This window comes from Anastrepha obliqua, chromosome 1 (genome assembly GCF_027943255.1).
Source record: "Anastrepha obliqua isolate idAnaObli1 chromosome 1, idAnaObli1_1.0, whole genome shotgun sequence".
Lineage (NCBI taxonomy): Eukaryota > Metazoa > Arthropoda > Insecta > Diptera > Tephritidae > Anastrepha > Anastrepha obliqua.
The window spans coordinates 28,295,357-28,313,999 of NC_072892.1; the positions used below are offsets into that span (position 1 = coordinate 28,295,357).

The 18,643-nt window shown below is 35.5% G+C and overlaps 1 protein-coding gene across 2 annotated transcripts in view; it reads left to right on the forward strand.

Annotated features, from left to right (window-relative positions):
- The window catches only part of LOC129252905 (uncharacterized), an 81,785-nt gene that overhangs the window by 21,847 nt on the left and 41,295 nt on the right, over nucleotides 1–18,643 (forward strand). The window contains exon 1 of one of the 2 annotated variants that reach the window (XM_054891061.1): nucleotides 16,432–16,510. The exons of the other annotated variant lie outside the window; for it this stretch is intronic. The gene's annotated coding sequence lies outside the window, so the exon portion shown is untranslated. Of the gene's footprint in view, nucleotides 1–16,431; nucleotides 16,511–18,643 lie in introns of those variants that run through there. 2 annotated transcript variants of the gene reach the window in all.

Consider the following 18,643-nt stretch of genomic DNA (forward strand, 5'->3'; position numbering starts at 1 on the left):
TCTGTTATAAATAAAGCAAAATTACTCACATTTGGTATAAAAGATGAACATAAAAAAATAGAACCCGAGAAACATTTGAAATAATGGGTGGTGCCACGACCACAGGTTTACTCAATCGTTTCAAAACTAAAAGCAAGCAGAACAATAAAAAATAATCTGTCTTTCACATAAACATATTTATTTAACATCATGAATTAAACCATAAAGCTCACAGATTTATTAACTATATAGTATTACCAATTTTTTAAATATAAATGCATACAAATTGTGTCAAGGGTTAGAAACTGTGCTTAAAAAATAATCTCATAGCGCAAAATTAGCTAATTTTCATTTCATTCAATGCATCTTTTTACGTAGTTCCCATATCCCATATGGATGGAAAGCGACTAGTTCCAAATGACAACAAGCAACTTAAATATGACAACATTTTTTCAATTTTCACTCGACATAACATAAAGCGGTAAGCGGCCGGCGTAGCCGAATGAGTTGGTGCGTGACTAACATTCGGAATTCAGAAAGAACGTAGGTTAGAATCTCGGTGAAATACCAAAATGAAGAAACATTTTTTTCTAATAGCGGTGTATTTCTGCCACGAAAAAGCTCCTCATAAAAAATATCTGCCGTTCGGAGTCAAACAACATCAAGACGCACACCACCAATAGGAGGAGGAACGCGGCCAAACACCCAAAAAAGCGTGTACGCGCCAATTATATATAACATAAAGCAATTTTATGAAAGTACGAGCTCGCCAGGTTCAGTGCGCCTGAGCCTGCGTGCTTCTCCGTCGGTTTCAATTAAATTCTGTGCTTCTTCAATGATGTGGTTTATATTAAGCTTTGTGATTTCAGTGTTTATTTCATTTGGTGTTTCAGTGTTTATTTCATTCGCGCTCAATGGTGCCTTGACAATGAACCTAAAAACCTACACTGTTGTATGTGGTTTTTCGTACGAGTGAGTGCCGCCTCCCCCCATAGCTGTGCACCAGAACTCCCTACAGAAACCCACGATGAATGTATTTTTACGTCTTTTTAATAGTTTATAATATTGCTCACATTTAATCTGGTGTCTTGGGGGGCGGTAAAGTGCGATAAACGATGGGGGTTTTGATCTCCATTAATGTTTATTGCTGTAGCTTGAAATTCATCACCAGAAACTCTTTATTCTTTAAAGTGCTTGATGCAGCTTTTTAGTATTATTCCACTATCACCTTGGGCACAATTACTTGGATGAATCATATGATACGTTTCATAGTTTTTAATTTTTATGTATGGTTGTGTTGTAAAACGCCTTTCAGATATCATACAGACAACAACATTTTCTGAATTGAGTATAAAATCTCCAACTCATTTTTGCGCTTTAGTAGTTCGTTCAAGTTTCAGTTAAATTCTGATAAGTACACCTCAAGTTTACCTAAGCGACTTATGGTGTTTCATTCAAATTCATTTGCTCATTTAGCTTCTGTAGTATCTGTACCAGTGCATCTTCAGAGCAATTAGTATCATTAGTTTTTCTTTTTAGAGCAAGTGCGTAAGTGAGTCGCTTTGGGGTTTTGTTTTTTTATAACGCCATAGATTTCTCAGATTTCAGTATATCCAATGCGGTAATTTGATTTTCGCAATTTTGAGTATATAAAAATTTTTGCCATACCTACATCTATTTCGGCCAGCCCTGCCGTTATGTGTTGATCGTACGAAAAAGCTGAAAAGCTAATTACGAAGCAGCTGGATCTTTGACTAAATGGCGCCCTAATGCGCAAAATCGGGCAAGAATACTTCTGTAATGATTCTTTTAACAACATTTGCCACTTTGGTTTGCTAAAAAAATTATACACCGTCTTTAAAAATGCTTAACACAAATCCCAAGTAATTGAAAATTTTCATTTACCTGAGATTTCTTGCAAGTGTGTGGCGCAGTTTGCGGATTTCTCATTTTTTTACTGACCGTCGTCGAGATAAGAATAAGCGGAAAAATGACAAGTGTTAATAAAAATTTTTTAGAAGAACTTATAATGCTTCAAAAATGAGCCATAATTATGGGAGATAAAAAGTGAATTATTTAAAACCATGTTTAAGGCTAGCTTTACGCAAGAATGATAGAAAGAAGATTGCGCCCATCAGAGAGTACGTGACGTCACGTTTGCTGAGTTGTGCAGTATTGCCAACCATTTGCTCTTCGCAATAAATTTAGTGCTTTTTTATACCGAAAATGCGAAAATTTTGAAGTTTCGTGTTTGTTTCTTTTTTTTTAAATTTAAAGCTACCGAAACTTTAGGTTACAAAAAAACTGTATTATTATACAAAATAAGGTTAAAAAAGGCCACTCTGAGAAGATTTTAGTGCTAATGAAAATTAGTTGGTTTTTATAAAATTTGATATTTTGAAAGTGTGAATTTAGATATTTGCCCCTATTAAGGTTATGGAAGAATATTAAATGTCCCTCTCTCAACTCTTCTTAAGATTGAAAGCTTTTTACACATTTTAAAAGGCGTTTGAATTTACTGAATGCGGATTAAAGCCTTAGAGGTGTAATCGTTTCTTCCGGCCATCAATCCTTAGTCGGACATAGGGCATCAAGAGGTGTATTCATTATAAAAAAAAGCAACAAAATACCAGAAAATACTAAAGAAACCATACTGACATTTTTACAAAAAGAGTACCTTATTAGTTACATAACCTCAAATATAGCAAATAAGTCGTTCCCTTAACAAAAGAGTCTCGCTTGACAAAAATAACTTATAAATTAAATTGTACATAAGCATAGCACATTTATTAAAGAAAAAACGCACATTCTAAAGACAATTTGCCACGCATACAAAATTCTTTAAATGATTCAATAAAAATTTGTTGTGTTATTTTCCTTGAATGGGCATTTTAGTGCGTTTTTATATCCAAAGCTAGGCAATACTGCAGTAGCGAGAGAGAAATTTGACTGCCGAAAGCAGAAGAACACCAACAACACCTGCAATCGCGGGCAATGCCACCAGATGTTAAAAAAAGTAAAGCTAAATAAAACTAAGTGAATTATTGAACTAATTAAAAAAAATGTAAATTTTACAAAATTATAAACATTACTTTTAATTAGAACAGGCTAGAAAAATGTCATGAAGAAAGAACTTAAACTGTCAGACTAAATAACAAAAAAAAAATGCTAAATCAAGTTACGTAAATGGTAATCTGGCCATACTGGAGCTAAAATCACGTAACTCGTTGTCAAATTCGCTGAGAGCAAAGTAACGGGACCACGATAGGCGCCATCTCATTATTCTTTCCATCATGAGCTTTACGGACATAACTGATTTTTCACGTGCTTGAATACTAAATCTCAGCTACAGCTGATTTGTTGTAAGGTGACATGATTTTTAGGTGTATTCACTATTTTGACAATTGGCGTATATTTTACTTGTCAAGTGTATACAACTAGATAACAATGAGGAGTTTTAACCCACATTAACATATGTGTATGTGCATATACGAGTATTTATTTATTTTTTTTAAATGGCATCTTCATTTCTAACACGAGTACTTATTGGGTATGAGAATAAGTTTCCACCTCGTCTTTGCCGATACTATTTTTGTGTTCGCTCTAGTAATATACTGGTGATTTGAAGGTGTATATGTGAGGTCTTGATCGCCGTAGTTGACATTCGTTTGAAGCGTAAAGATGCTTTTTTATCTGACGTCAAAAATACATTTTTATCCGACGAAAAAACAGCGTTTGCGGGAAGTCATGCCTTACATTATTACCTTTTCAAGAAAGGCGCAACTGAAACGTGTCGTACATTGATCAATATTTACGGTAAACACGCTCCATCAAATACAACTCGTAAAGAGTGGTTTCGACGCTTCCAAAGTGGCAATTTCGACGTGATTGATAAAGATTGCAAAGAGGGACCGAAAAAATTCGAAGATACTCAACTACAACCATTATTGGATGAAGACGCATGTCGAACCCATGATGATATGTCTAAAGAGTTGGATGCTGCCAGATCAACTGTCGGTAAACGTTTGCACGCGATGGGAATGGTCCAGAAAGCAGAAATCAGGTAACTGGGTGCCACATCAATTGAATGAGCGGGATCTCGAGAGACGTGTGGTGACATGTGAGATGCTTCTTGAGCGGTAGAAAAGAAAAGGTTTTCTGCATCGCCTCGCTACTGGCGATGAAAAATAATAGATCCGATTTTGCTATAATCATAAGCGTCGAAAATATTAGAGCCTGCCAGGTGAACCAGGTCCATAGACAGCGAAAAAAAAAAATTCATTCTTCAAAGGTTATGTTGTGCATCTAGTGGGATCAGAAGGGTGCCCTCTATGATGAACTCCTTAACCCATCTGAAACCATCACTGGCGATCGATACCGACTGCAGCTCATGCGTTTGAATCCAGCACTCACAGAAAAGCGACCGGAATGGGTCGATAGATATGACAAACTGATTTTGGTGCATGACAACGCTGGTCCAGAAATATTTAGAGGGACTGAATTGGGAAATCTTCTGCCACCCGCCATATTCCCCAGACATTGCCCCTTCTGATTACCATCTGTTCCGATCAATGCATTCAGCCCTTATTGGAGAGCGGTTCACTTCTTACGAGAGCATCGCAAACTCGCTCAATGAATGGTCAGAAGAACTCGAATTTTTCGTCAAAGGAATCCGTATGTTGCCTGAAAGATGGAGTAAAGTTGTAGCTTCCAACTCCACATACTTCACATAATATCTTGTATTATTTAATTGTTTAAATAATCCCTAACTTTGGCTTAGAAAGAACGGAAACTTATTCCCATACCCAATAATATTTTCCATTTATTATCGATAACGCAAATCTGAAAATTTCTTGGAGAACGACCAATCGTGGAGCAGGCAGTACGCACGTCAATGTCTCTGTGTTTTAAATCTGTTTGTCATTGGAAAAACCAACTGATCCGAAATTGAAGTCACCTACGTAATTTGATGGGATAATTAGAATCCGACGATTTAAAAGAAATTCTCATTTGCCTCAACCAGTCAAAATACAATAGTTTTTTTAATTTATTTTCTTTAGTAATCTTTAACTCTCAAAGGCGTGTCAATACACACGCGGGAGGTTTTAAATTTCGTAAATGTATATTATTATCGGAATTCCATTTTTTTTTTATTTATATTATATTTATTTGCGATTTACTTTCGTGAGTTAAGGTGAGTTGAGTTGAGATATGGTGAGTTAAGGTAAGTTAAGGCGAGTTGGGTTGATGTGTAGTGAGATAAGGCAAGCTAAGGTGAGCTGAGTTGAGGTATGGTGAGTTAAGGCGAAATGAGTTGAGATGAAGCGAGCTATAGTGGGTTAAGGTGAGTTATATGCGGTGAATTATGGTAAGCTTAGGTGAGGTGCGGCGTTTTAAGTTTTTCGATCTACCAAAAAACTTAAAACTCAAAAATTAATTTACATTTGTGAAGGAAAAAATATCGTAAATGATGCTTTCCATTTCAATTCAACCGGGCTACTCGGGTCATGTTCTTCGATTTCGATGTAACTTAAATATGTTGCTCTCTGGTCAAAATAATGAGACACGTATTTTTTTGTTCGCCCGAAAAAAATTTTTTTCAAGAGTTATCGGCAATTTTGTTTTTTGCCTCAAACTCGATTTTTTTTAATTATATAAGAAAAAAATTTTTTGAAATGCCCATAACTTAGTCAAAAATGAACCGATTTTAATAATTCTGGGTTCAAAATGATCGTAATTACTTACACAAGCGACTTCATGTAGAAACAATTGCAAAAAAGTAGTTGAAAATTTTTTATTTAGTAAAAAAGAAAAAAAATTTAAATTTTTTCAAAATTCAATATTTCAAAAAGTGCATTTTTTTTTTTTTTATAACTTTTTCCAAATCAAAAAAACATCTCAAACTTTAATTGAGCTGCATGCCTAGTAGCTAAAATGCGTTGTTTTTGAGTAATGAATTTTTGAGTAAACACCCTGTTTCGCACTTTTTGTTTTTTGCAAAATAAAAAATTTTCAACTACTTTTTTGCAACTATTTCTAAATGAAATCGCTCGTGTAAGTAATAACGATCATTTTGAACCCAAAATTATTAAAATCGGTTCATTTTTGACTAAGTTATGAGTATTTCAAAACATTTTTTTCTTATATAATTAAAAAAAATCGATTTTGAGCCGAAAAACAAAATTGCCGATAACTCTTGAAAAAAAATTTTTTCGGGCGAACAAAAAAGTACGTGTCTCATTATTTTGACCAGAGAGCAACATATTTGAGTTACATCGAAATCGAAGAACATGTCCCGAATAGCCCTTTTGAATTGAAATGGAAATAATCTATATAAGAACATTTTTTTTAATTGCTCATAACTTAGTCAAAAATGAACCGATTTTAATAGTTTTGGGTTCAAAATGATCGTTATTACTTACACGAGCGATTTCATGTAGAAATAGTTGCAAAAAAGTAGTTGAAAATTTTTTATTTTGCAAAAAACAAAAAGTGCGAAACAGGGTGTTTACTCAAAAATTCATTACTCAAAAACAACGCATTTTAGCTACTAGGCATGCAGCTCAATTAAAGTTTGAGATGTTTTTTTGATTTGGAAAAAGTTATAAACAAAAAAAAAATGCACTTTTTGAAATATTGAATTTTGAAAAAATTTAAATTTTTTTTCTTTTTTACTAAATAAAAAATTTTCAACTACTTTTTTGCAATTGTTTCTACATGAAGTCGCTTGTGTAAGTAATTACGATCATTTTGAACCCAGAATTATTAAAATCGGTTCATTTTTGACTAAGTTATGGGCATTTCAAAAAATTTTTTTCTTATATAATTAAAAAAAATCGAGTTTGAGGCAAAAAACAAAATTGCCGATAACTCTTGAAAAAAATTTTTTTCGGGCGAACAAAAAAATACGTGTCTCATTATTTTGACCAGAGAGCAACATATTTAAGTTACATCGAAATCGAAGAACATGACCCGAGTAGCCCGGTTGAATTGAAATGGAAAGCATCAAATAAATTGCTTTTATTTAATTAAACATTTAATACTAGAAAATTAATCTTTTTTTATCATAAAAATAAGACTCATAAAATCATGATTATTGTTTGATCAAACATATACAACCTACAATGTGGTTATTATTATTGAGTGAAAAAATTACTCTCGAAAAATGAGTTTTATTTTTTATCAAAAAACTATAACTCGATAAATGATATTTTTTTCTCAGCAATATAATAAAACTCAGGAATATATTATTTATGTATTTATTTATCTGCAATATCGCTGAACATTTCCTTACTTGTTAGGTGAATAAGAAAAGTATCTTACCAATTGAATTTTTTTTATAGAAATTTAAAATAAAAGGCAGAAGCCATAAACAAGGAGTGGTGTCTATATTGGCGGCGTTCTGAAATTCTTTGTTAGAGAATTTTCGAAACTCAATTGTACTAAAAAAACAGTAAAATGCTTTTCTTCTAATATCATCAGAGAATATTTTATTAATATTCTTTGGTTCTCTGTGTGGTAAATTCCGTACGAACGAATTTTGTACTTAGAACTCCGAAAAAGCTCATTTAGCGTTTGTGGGGTTTCATTCCTTAAAAGCTCTTTGTGTGTACATCGGAAATGAGCTTTTTGGGGAAAAGCTCTGCTAGAGCATTCGGACGGAAGCTGCTATAAAAAAGTGAACTTAGTTGCTTTTGATATAATAAGATGGTGAGTATGGTATTTAAATGCCTAGCACCCCATAAAAACGAAGGGAATAAAGTATACCAAAGTGAAATTTTTGGGCCAGTTTTCAATCCAATTCTGCATACTTTTCCAGGCATTAAAAACACAATGAAACACCATCACCAGCAGTTGTAGCTGTATGAAGTAAGAAAATAAAATAAAAATAGTAAACTAAAGTAAGAAAATCGGAAATCTCATTTGGTACCAAACAGCTTGGAGAGGTCCTTGGTAATTCTGGTGGGGTATTGCTCAACTGTTCATATCCTACATAGCAGCTGATGCGAGCATCTTACCAAGACCTCTCTGTTATGTTTGAATAGCTCTGCAGGCAGTCCGTCGGCTCCCGCTACTTTTTTGTTCTCCATTTGAGCTTTTCCTATTCGTCAGATGGTCAGATAACAGAAGGACCTCCCTATCGGCAACGATTTGAGCAACCAGGTCTGCATCTTATCTATGCCATCCACTTCTGTCACCATTCTGCGATAAGTATTGCCTAAACAGCTTAAGCATGCTCAAGCCGTCAGCCAACTTTCTATAAGCTGCCGAACTTGATAGCATTTCGGGCGTTTTTTTCTATCGACCAACATCTCAAGCTTTTAGAACTCGCGTCTTTCGGCTTTTCGTGTTTAACTCGGACAGTCTTCTTCCTTTCCCCATCCCCCCTAGCGAGTAATCACTATTGGTACTGCCTTGCAGCAGCGTGCAATTTCTTGTCGTACCAATTATTAGGTTGGCGACTAATTTCTTAGCGTTTTCACCGTAGACTTTTATTTAAACAATGCACCATGCCCTCCCAGTCCCATCAAACACATATTATGATCTTCTTTGGATGAAGATCTGCCTTGACTCTCGGCTGTGGTGCATGGAGCCACCCACTCCTTTCTCTGCTTCATATTGATGTATAGACACCACTTCTCATCTTTCGCGACGATTCGGTACAAAAAGCGCTATTTATGACCGCCTGTTGCTCGATGGCGGGCGAGATGCTGAGAAGCAATTTGAAGACGACTTTCTTTGTTTTTTTCGTTGAGCTCGTGAGGCACCCAGTCACCCATTTTTTCGGTAAATCTCATTGAATGAAGGTGATTGGGAATCGTTTTATGATCGCACTTAATTTTTTCCGCCAATACACGACCGTTTCGGCGACCGTTCTCCTTCAAAAGTGATTTGAGACATTCTTCATCGAATTCAGGAATTGTGAATTCCGCTGCGGGGCATGTAATCGACGTCAAAGTCGCCATATTTGAACTTTGCAAACCATTTCCATACTATAGACACGCCTATGACGCTTTCTCCCGGGCTGCTTCGGTAGCTTTTTGACCTCGATGAAAAGCAAAGAAGAGCAGGTGTCGAAAATGTTGATTTTTGCCTCCTCGGTATTTCATTTCTGAGCCTCAAAACTAATACAAATTAAATATCTCAAAAATACAATTAACATAGTTTTGTAGAACAAAACTATCGAATAAATTCTAAACCTTTGCCAAACAGCAAACAAAACGTTATAAAATAAAAAAAAATATAAAAACGCTATGAACTTATTCCCCAACTTAATAGTTAGTTATAACAATTGACACCAAACTTAAATTCGAAGAATACTTGTATCACCGCATCCACCATACTCTCCGGATATTGCATCTTGTGATTATCACCTTTTCCGTGGACTTCAGTCCCATATGAGTACCAGGAACTACTCCTCAAAAGAAGCTATAAAAGGGATATCGAAGCGTATTTTGGCTCCAAGGGCAAACAATTTTTTGAGCAGGGAATTAAAAATTTGCCTACACGTTGGGAAGACATTGTAAATAATGAAGGAAAATATATTATTGATTAATAAATACTGTAAACATCGTTTTTATTAATTTTAAAGCCACCCTTAAAAAACGCACAAACTTATGGACTGACCTGATATATTAAATATTCAGTAAAAAAATTGGGGCTATGTAAAAAACATTCAAATATATAAATCCTAGAATGGTAAACATGGCCTGTCAGGCGCAGAAATTTTGTGTTTATACGCATATGAAGCGTGCGTTCGTGCCTACTCAGGTAAGTGTTGTTGTACGAGCTTGGGTGTAGTAGTCGTGTCTTGTTCAAAGCCGCCTCACAGGCGATGTTTACCAAAAACGGATTCAAAAATTTTAAAAAATTCGAATACTCGTATAAGTCGATTATTGCGTCTCATTTCGTATACTGCCCATATATTTTATTTATAATGTCATATAAAAAAATTGGCAAACTTCAAAAGCTTCAAAACAGATGTATGAGATTTATCCTTAAAAAAGTAGAGATACTTGAACAGCCGATATGTTGAAAAGATTGAACTCGTTAAGTGTGAAGCAACAAATTTTATTTCATTCTATGAAGTTGATATATGTAAAAGTATTAAGCAGGAAAACGTACTCGAATAGTTAACCCTAGATTTATGGACCGATCCAATTTGAGTCATTTATACATATAAACCTTAAATATTATTTTTTAAATACTTACATGTGTTGGTTTTCAGTTACGTAATGAAATATAAGTAAATCTAGGCTACTACCCTCCACCGACCCGCTCATTTCGCATATTCGAATGTGGTATTCCTGTTTTTACGGCTATGAGTCAAATTGACTCATAAAATTATTTAATAATTAATTGCTTTAGGCAACTGAAACGCATGGCTTGCATAAAAAAACTTCTTTTTAGAAGACGAAAGAAACTTGCCAATTTATTAGTTAGCTGGTGTCAAAAGGTATTTTATTTACCCAACTTTTTCATCATTCCGTTTTACCTATACATCGTGCGAACGGAGCTTTTTTGGTGAAATAATTCACTATAATTTTATACAATAAATTTTTTGTAACAGAAAATGGGCCCACCAAGGTTGAGGTTGAGTATTTATTACCACTATTCTCCTGTGACGTCATTTTTTTTTTGTATAAGTCAGATCTATTTTGTGAGATCCAGATATAACACAAAAATTTATATCTCTGTGTCTGACATTTCCTTAATTTGTTAGAAGAAAGGTTTATCGAAAGATCGAAGTCTTGTTCTGGCTAAACCTGGACATTCACATAAAGATTGGAAAAGACTTTGTTTTACCTCCTCCGCCTGACAGCTTCTGCAGATAGGATTGAAAGAAAGGTTGAGTCTGGCTGCATACAGTGACCTGTAAGGCTTTCAGTGAGACGTGAAATGTTTGGGCGAGAGCGTCCTAACAGGCAAATTGCTCTTTGGATGATTACGACGGCCACGTTTTTCTTGTTATGGCGCATGTAGTTAATTGCTTCCACCTTGTTTCGGCTAAAGCATAATAGTGTGACGCAATGGATGTTTTTATTGTATTGAATAGGGTAGCAAGCTCATCCACTATCTCATTACCCTCGATATTCCTATGACCGAGAACCCATATCAGTGTAATTTGAAGCCAATGACCAAGCAATTCTAGTTCCACTCTACACTGTGAAAGTAGTTTGGATGAAATGGAATTGGAATCTAAGGCCTCGAAAGCTGCTTGACTGTCTGAAAAGATAGCTACTCTTGCACCAATTTCTTTTGTAGTGTTTCAGTGATTTGCAAGTTTCCCTGATTGCTAATAGTCCTGCCTGAAACACGCTGGCGTAGTCAGGAAGTCGAATTGATTTGTATAATTTTAGCGGCTCCGAATAGAGGCCAGCTCCGACACTACAGTTCATCTTAGAACCGTCTGTGTAGATTTCGACATCGAATCTACCAATCACTTTCCCTTTTCTCCACTCGGCTCTCGGTGGAAAACGTACCGTGAAGTCTTTCTTGAAGTTGAGATCGCGGATTATAAAGTCTGATTTGTAGTTTCAATATTTATTTGAAAAAGCTATTTCAATTGATATATATTTTATATCTAATGCTGAGTAGATATCCTGGGAAAATTCATAATAATTTTCTTTTGCTAAAAAAAAGAAACATAATAAAGAATACCAATCAGATAATGAATCGGATGCAACTGATATGGAATTATGTGATAACGAAAGTGAAATAGAGACGGAAGTCAAGAGCACTGAATTTTCGAGTACTGCAGAAGAAGATCTTCGTTATAAATGTATCTCCTAGCAAAAAAAAAGGGCTAGCATTATTGGTGATTCTGAAACCAAAAATGAATACTTCTTGCAATGAAGAAAATTCGACCGAAGAAGCTCTCGACTAGAATTACAGTGATGCATGCCGAAGAATCAGTTAGGCCCAAATTAGGCAGGCCTTACTGAGGCACGCCTCACTATTACCTTACCAGGCCCACGTTAGGCAAGGTAAAGATTGGCATGCCAGAACAATACTAAATTTGGTTGTGGTCACGAAAATCTGTGGCAGTGTCTCACTTAGGCATAAATTGGAATCCCTAACTGATTTGTAGAAGGGCATGCGGAGTATTACCGAAGTTCGGTTTTTCGAACCTGCGCGTAATGAGGCAGATGTGTGGCGATACCTTTCGGGACTTGGGCCTAGTTTGGCTGCCTTATGAGGCGCAAATTTGGAATGCGGTCTGCCTTATTTTCGCCTAATCACCACTTTACCAAAATTTCTAGTCGGGCTGTTAATGGGATTTTGTGAAAATCATTGAAAGAAGGTGGAGTTATTTTTTATATTTTAGGGCTACGAAATGGGGTCCGCTTTTATTTCTCCAAAACAATGTTAAGAGATAGATTTATGGATATACTGTGGTTCGTAAGTTCGTTAAAAAAAAAATGAATGCAGTGAAAGATTCAAAACTGTCAAATTTGCCTTGATTTCAAAAATATGAGATTAATTTAATGAAAATAGTTCCAAATCTGAAGCAAATGTTACAATCGATGAACAATTGTTCCCAACTAAAACGGTTGTTTTGTCTTCTTTTCTTCTAAATAGATAAAGAAAATATTTCTGCAAACGAATAATTACGGGTGGGCCATATAGCGTTTGCTTTTTGAACCACCTATTTTTTGAGAATGGTAACACAAATGACATGTCAAATGTGTTCATAATTTACTTAAAGGTTTGACATTCATGAAATGGGACGCTATATGCTTGAACAAAATTAGAAAATATTGAAAACTTATTTCCAAAGTGGTGAGTCTTCATCTTCTCTTCTGATTTTTACATCTGTGGTTACGTCAATAAGCAAAATTGTCGGATTTGTGGCTCAGAAAATCCACACGTTACTGTAGAGAAGCAAATGCATCCACAACAAGTTACTGTTTGGTCCGGGTTTTGGTCTGGCGGCATCATCGGGCCATTTTTTTCGAAAATTATTGAGGTGCCACGGTTACAGCGTTACCGTGACATGCTCAACGAGTTGTTTCCAAAAATTGAAGAGGATGACATGGACGACATTTGGTTTCAACAGGATGGTGCAACTTGTCACACTGCCAAAGTTACGCTCGAACTGTTGGCTACCGTTTTTGAATTCCGATATCAATTGGCCGCCTCGGTGTTGCGATTTAATCCCGTTGGACTATTTTTGTGGGGAGCCGTTAAGGACAAATGCTATGCGAACCATTCAGAGACGATTGATTCTTTGAAACACGAAATCGAAGTTGCCATTCATGAATTTGGAGTCCAAACAATCGAAAGTGTGCTTAAAAATTGGGTTGATCGAATGGCCTACTGTAAAGCCACTCGTGGCAGTCATTTGAAAGATATTATTTTTCATTCATAAATGACAATGTTCAATCTTCAAAATAAAAAAAAAGTTTAAAAAAATATTGATTGGTTTTTTGTTCATAGCCGATTCAAAGAGCAAAATTTTACATGGCCAACCCTATATATACATAACATTTTTTTTAAAAACTCAAAAGTAGCGTCACTTAAAGCACTGTAACTTGTAAACAAATGGTCGGATTAACATATGATTTTGACAGTAAGCCTAAAAAGGTTGCCAACTTTCGAAAAAAATATTGATTTAGTACTAGTGCCGCCATCTATGTGTCAGTCACACACATTATTGAACGTCCTGGTAGGTACATACATATATATATATTGGGTTTGGGAATAAGTTCGTAGCGTTTTCACCGAAGACGTTAAACAAAAAACAATAATTATATCAATAAGTTAATCAATTATATATTCGCCGTTGCTATTTCCAACCTCTCCCACCTCTCGGCTAATTTTTTGATGCCGCTCCGCCAAAAATCGCCTGGTCTGGTGTCAAAGAAGTGGTTGAGCCTTTTTTTAAGGACCTCTTTGTTATCGAAGGTAACACCCTTCATATAGTTTGGCAGAGAGTGGAAAAGTCGGTGCAAGGTCCGGAGAATACGGCGGATGCTAAAAAACCTCCTATTCGAGCTCTTGGAGTGCGGTTTTGATGACTTGTGCAACATGGGGCCTGGCATTGTCGTGAAGGTATATGGTTTGACCACGTCGATCAGGTCTTTAGTTGGGCAATATAGAGCACCTTGTTGACCATGGTATTCTTCTCAAGCTTTTCTAAGTGCACCATGCCCTCTCAGTCCCACCAAACACACATCATGATCTTCTTTGGATGAAGATCAGGTTTGAGTCTCGGCTTTAGCGATCTCTTGGAGCAACCCATTCCTTTCTTTACTTCATATTGATGTATAGGCACTATTTCTAATCTTCCGTGACGATTCGGCACAAAAAGCGCTGTTAATAACCGCCCATTGCTCGATGGCGGGCGAGATGCTGAGAAGAAATTTGAAGGCGATTTTCTTTGTTTTTTTCGTTGAGCTCGTGAGGCACCCAGGCTCCCAATTTTTCGGTAAATCCCATTGAATGAAGTTAATTGAGAATGGTTTGATAATCGCAGTTAATTTTTACCGTACTTCTTGAGAGGATTTTCTTTAATATTCCGGCCAGAGCTCTTCGTAGTTCGGAGATTTTCTATGTTGGTCGCATAAAATCTAGCTTTATTCGAAATGCTTTTATTACTAGAACCCTTATTGAGTTTAATAAAATTTGTAAATTGATTGGGATAGATTTTTCATGTTCAAAGGAGCGCCTATTTAATTCTTTGACTATTTTTTATAAAAATTTTTTTGTACTTTCTTTTTTTTTGATGCCATTAACCTTAAAATATGTCTTCTTAGCCTATAAGAATCTTTTATATTTTTTGGCTTAATAAATACTATAAATGAATAAATTTTAGATTTTAGGGCAAGACTAGATGCATTTTGGCCGCGAGGCCAATGCGAACTGCAGATATTTTTATCAGACGCTTTTTCATGGCAATAATACTCTGAGGTTTGCCATTGCCTGCCGAGGGGCGACTGCTATTAAAAAAATGTTTTTCTTAATTTTGGTGTTTCACCGAGATTCGAACCTACTTTCTTTTTACTTTTGCTTTTATCAAGATAACGACTCTAAGCACAGCCACAACTAATACAATCATGTTTAATATTATATTATATAAAAATGTTCCCACATTGTTGAAACTCCTGCACAAGCACCGGATTTGAACGCCATCGAAAATTTATGGTCGGCTTTGAAGACAAATATAAGAAAATAGACATCTATCACAAATCTGATCTTAAAAAGGCGATACTTGAAGAATGGAACCAAATTAGTCCAGAATACACAACTAAACTCATTGACTTCATGCCACGTAAACTTTAAGGTATTATTGATAATGAAGGATACCCAAAAAAGTACTAAGTACCTTACCTCTTTTTTTAACTGCGACGTGGACACTTTTTTGTATTTTACGTTGAGAAATGAAATAAAATAAAACAAATAAAATATCTGCATACTCTGTTTTTCCATTTTCGCAAAATATTATGAAATATAGAACATTTTACAAAAAAATCGTATCTGTATCAAATAAGGTGTGAATGTCTGTATTGAATATTAGTCAGATCGGACAACTAAATAGAGGATTTCCTTGCTTGCTTTATTTAAGAATATAATATTAAATTCAATATTAAAACTATAGAAACTCATTTTAAGTTTAAATGAACAAATCGTTTTTTATTATTTTGTTTATATGAACTTACTTTTGCGTATTTCTTTGTTTTTCTTTTTGCCAAAAACCAAACAATTTTTTTGGTATCAACCTTTACTCATTTTAAAAGCTTTTTCTCGATGACACCTATTAGGCCCTCACTACAATTATAATTATTGCCATTTGAATAATTTTTCTTAGAATTTTATTTGTTTCATCAAACGTTTTTGATAACTCTTTTTTTATATCACCTCACTCGAAGCTGCTTTCAATCAATACGTAGCGTCAGTACAGGCAACTATAAAAGCGACAGCAATTGTTGCCGTCGCTGCAAAAGTTAGGGTTTTTGGATTAACGATTCATATAAATTTAATTTCAACATTTTTTAAAAATAACAAAAACAAAAAAATTTGATTTTAATACGAAATCTTCTATTGCTTACTTTTTTTCAGCGGCTAATTCCTTTGCTGGTGGGTTGTTCTAGCCAAGATTTGTAAATACGCATTCGCGAATAAACGGCATATGCTTACCTACACAAATACGTATAAGAGTGTCACAGGAACAACACTTCTGCTGTTTTGTGTGTATACCTTGTGCCCACTTATGTGAAGGCGAATTTTAATACAATTTTCCTCTCTCTCAATTCTCTTGATTGAGTAACCAACAAAAAGGATTTTAAGCAGTGAAGAGCGAATGTCCCCATATGGAGAATTTCCCTAAGTATTCAAGTATTTTCCGTCTGAAAATCGTATCGTTGCGCCACGATGCTTCAGTAGAAAATCGGGGCAACTACAAATAGGTTGCGTGTTGAGAATTTTCAACGAACAATGTAGAAGGCAGCAGTAGAAAAGTTTAATTGCTTATTTCAGATTAAACATCAACGAGAGAAATACGACGTCGAGTAAATGAGCACGTGTATATGTTAGTTTTCGTTATTGTGATCCTTGTCACTGTAGTCTAATCGTGCCTGCATAGGCACCAGTGAAATGCAACGTACGAAATATATTAAAAAAACGAAATATATTAAAAAAACTGACTGCCGCCTTGGTGTATTTGTTTTTTTGAATCAACGGCACGTTCAAGCATGCAAACGACGGAGCCATATTTAGTTATGCAAGTAAATTATACGGGGCCAGCAATCGCCCTGGCATAGCTCCGCTTAAGAAGTTGCCGCCTAGGTGTCAGTGACTGTGCATAGTTTTGTTTGTACATACATATGCACGTAGATATGTATATTACCTATCCACTGCTGGAACTTTTTGTACGAATGGGATAGTTGTGGTGTGGTGTGGTGTGGTGTGGTGATTTTAATTGTTGTTCATGAATAACGGCTAAAGTGAAGTTCTAATAATGCAATATAAAAAATACATTATACACTTAATAAATCGGTCTTTAAACTCGTACTTTGAATTTTCGCTGCAGATAACATTTGAAATCGGATTGGTTTGTTATGAAGGGTTTCCCCTAAATACCAATGTATGTTTGTTGAAATTACATGACTTATGTATGTATGTATGTGTAACTAACACGAGATTTCCCATATTTCTTGAGCATTGCTAGAACTTTGCGTGGGGTGGTTAGCATTCTCTTTAATTTACTTAGTAAGAAGTGATGTCGACCGTTTTGTCCTGCATACTTAAGCCCTTCACACATTTATTTTTAAGTTAATCGTTTCGCCTGCAAATTCACATGCAATTCAATTGTCGTCTGCATGCAACGCGTTTGCGACTCGTCATCGGCTATTCATGGAATATTCAAAACGCAACGAGTGCCGTTAAACGTAGTACAAGCATTTTCTGTGAAATGAACGAAAATAAATTTAAATAAATTTCGAAAAATAATAAATTTTTTTACGATTGCAATACGAGTGGCCTGCAAGGTTCGTTTTCTAATTAATGCTCCATTAAATTAAGTGTCTTAGTGAAAACTAAAGACCGTTTCACAGTGAAATTAAATTACGATAGAAATGCTCGACAAATTAATTTGAATTTAAAATAAGCCGTTCAAAAGGAAAAAAAACGTGCTACCGACGAAAATAACGCTTGCAAACGCTAAATGTGCAGTTATCGAGTTATCAAGTAATCGTTGCTTCATGTAGAGAGCGGTGAAGCAACTGTGATTAGCAGATAAATATGGATGTGTATTTTTGTTGGAGTTTCTAGCTTTTGGAAATAATTTCCGTTATCTATATTATATGTACGAGCTTTAATGACGTTCTGGATACTGAAGAAAGTTAAGCTCCTACCTATCCAGAATCGACCCCGACATACTAAACATACATACATATGTCCGGCATGTGAAGGCATCCCGCACGAAACTAACCACCTTTTCACATGCCCTATCCAACCTACTTATCTGACACCCCTCTCCCTCTGGACCCAACCTATCGAAACAGCAAGTTTCCTGGGCCTACCGTTAGATGAGCTAGACGAAGACGACCGGTGATTACACTACAGTGACAGGGCAAAGTTACTGCTACAACAACAACAAGCAGATAAATATTGACCCAATTCAATTGAAGGCGGCCGCGGAAGTCGTGGGTTGGTGCGTGACTACCATTCGGAATTCACAGAGAGAACGTAGGTTCGAATACCAAAATCAAGAAAAACATTTTTCTAATAGCGGCCGCCCCTCGGCAGGCAATGGCAAACCTCCGAGTGTATTTCTGCCATGAAAAAGCTTCTCATAAAAATATTTCCGTTTGGAGTCGGCTTGAAACTGTAGGTCTCTCCATTTGTGGAACAACATCAAGACGCACACTACAAATAGGAGGAGGAGCTATATGTATATATATATATATATATATATATATATATATATATATATATATATATATATATATATATATATATATATTCAATTAAAGATATGGCCTCTGGTGACGGTCAAGCATTGTTTGACAAGAACTTTATATGTGTGCGTGTCGGCTGATTGACGCTAATATCTAAAATTTTTGATTTTCATCATTCAAAAGCCGACAACAAGTATGTGTGACAGGACGACACCCGACTGCACTAACACACACAAAGCTCAGTCAAGCATGCTGGACCGTCT